The sequence below is a fragment of the Elephas maximus genome, chromosome 17 (assembly GCF_024166365.1).
Source record: "Elephas maximus indicus isolate mEleMax1 chromosome 17, mEleMax1 primary haplotype, whole genome shotgun sequence".
NCBI classification, from domain to species: domain Eukaryota; kingdom Metazoa; phylum Chordata; class Mammalia; order Proboscidea; family Elephantidae; genus Elephas; species Elephas maximus.
Genome location: NC_064835.1, coordinates 21,622,941 through 21,625,271, shown reverse-complemented (window position 1 = coordinate 21,625,271; position 2,331 = coordinate 21,622,941). Strand labels below are relative to the sequence as shown.

General features: G+C 39.5%; 1 pseudogene; it reads right to left on the bottom strand.

Annotated features, from left to right (window-relative positions):
* Positions 1-1,138: 1,138 nt before the first annotated feature.
* On the bottom strand, positions 1,139-2,088 carry LOC126061060 (putative olfactory receptor 8G3; annotated as a pseudogene).
* Positions 2,089-2,331: the final 243 nt, after the last annotated feature.

The following is a 2,331-nucleotide window of genomic DNA, read 5'->3' as shown; positions in this document are numbered from 1 at the left end:
AACTTTCACTTAAAGCACAATAAAAATTATAAAAAAAGAAATGCTAGCAGAACAGTTCTTAGGAACATAATGGCAAAACCTCGTCTCAAGTACTTTGGACATGTTACCAGGAGGGACAAATCCCTGGAAAAGGATATTATGCTTGGTAAAGTAGAGTCTCAGTGAAAAAGAGTAAGACCGTCAATAAGATGGATTGATACAATGGTTGCAACAATGGACTCAAGTATAACAAAGATTGTGAGAATGGTGGAGGACCAGGCAATGTTTCATTCTTTTGTATGTAGGGTCTCTATATGAGTTGGAACTGATGTCACAACACCTAACAACAATAAGAACGACACACTTAGTGAACAGCAGAAGTCATATCCCACTGCCGTCGAGTCGATTCCAACTCATAGCGACCCTAAGGGACAGAGTAGAACTGCCCCATAGAGTTTCCATGGAGTGCCTGGCGGATTCGAACTGCTGACCTCTTGGTTAGCAGCTGTAGCACTTAACCACTACACCTCCAGGGTTTCCATTAGAAGTCATATAGGGAGCTAGTAATAGTTGGTGTGTAGAGAATTCTTAGGGAGTCCTTAGATCTCCCACAATTACCTTTGTCTGATTAGCACTTTGAGTGCAATCATGAATCTTGGAGTCAAACTTCTCAAGTTTGTTTGCAGGCTTAATTGCTTTTTGTTTGAGACTTGAGACAGGTTATGCAAACTCTTTAAGATGTGATTTCTTCAATTCTGAAAGGGGCATACTAATAGTACATGACTTGTGGGAATACTGTAAATAACAAATAAAGTGATGCACTTAAGTTGTTTGGTAGAGGGTTTGACATCTTGTAAAATCTCAAGAATGTATGTTACTGTCATTATTATAATCATCATCAATGTTGTTCTTTTTTGCTTGTATATGATCGAAAAATGAAACCACGACTCTCGTGATTCTGAACAGCCTTTAATTTTACTCTCCAAATTTCTATATATATACTCATTGCAATACAGGCTTGAAGGAAGAGGTAGCCTGAAGAGGATTTTGGGGCATATATTATATAGGGGAAAGAAGTGTCAATGAACCCACAAATTTCAATAATTAACTGAAGAAATTACATATATTGGCAAACAAAAGACCTGTTTCTGATAAGACATTACAGCATTGATTCTATTCGTGAGCATACTTTAGTTTCTAGAATTTTTTTCAGGACAAATTTGACATCCTTATTCTTCAGATTGTAGATCAAGGGGCTCAGCATGGGCACAACAATAGTGTAGAACACAGAGGACACTTCACCTTGGTCCATGGAGCTGACATTTGATGGATGCAGGTACATGAATGCTGCAGAACCATAGAAGATCATGACAGCCAAGATATGGGAGCTGAAGAGTTAAAGGCTTCAGACCTGCCCTCAGTGGAGCAAATGTGGAGAATGCTACTAATGATAAAGGTGTAGGAAGCAAACATAGTTAAGGCAGGAGTCAAAATGTTAAATGCACTCAGACCCAGAGCCAATAATTCATTGATATAGATGCTGGAGCAAGATAACTCCAGGAGTAAAAACAGATCACAGAAATAATGGTTAACCACATTGGTCTTGCAGAAGAAGTTTTAACATAAAACCTGTGTGAATTGTAGACCCAATGATGCCCAAAATATACATCCCACTGTGAGCCAGAAGCATATATGATAAGACATGATAACATTATAAAACAAGGGGTTACAGATGGCAACATAGCACTCATATGCCATTGCAGCCAGCATGTGACACTCTGCAGTAGCAAAAATGAGGAAGAAATAGAGCTGAGACATGCATTCAGGGTAGGAAATGGTGTTCATCTCTGTCAAAAACCTCACCAGCATTTTGGGGGTAGTGACAGTGGAATGGCAGAGATCAATGAAGGACAAACTGCTGTGGAAATAGTACATGGTGGTGTGCAGGTGAGAACTGAGTCCAGTTAGCATGATCACGCCCAGGTTCCCTACCACTGTGACCACATAGATTCCTAGGAAGGGGAACAATAGGGGCAGCTGGAATTCAGGATGTTCTGTTAGCCCAGGGAGGATGAACTCAGTTACTAAGGAATGATTTCTATGGTACATTTTCCTCTCAACAGGTTCTAAAACAGAGAAAATAAGTTCACTTGTGTGTGTGTGTGTGCAAGTGTATGCACGTGTGTGTGTGTGGAGGGGAGAAAGTCATTCTGTGAAGATCCTTATTTTTACTCTTATCAGAAGAGATTAATATTCCAGAGATCTCTTGCGTTCCTTTGGTTGAGCACAGAAGGAATTATAGACTTCAAAGAGCTTCTAATGAAGATATAAATTTTTAAGAGAAAGCACAAA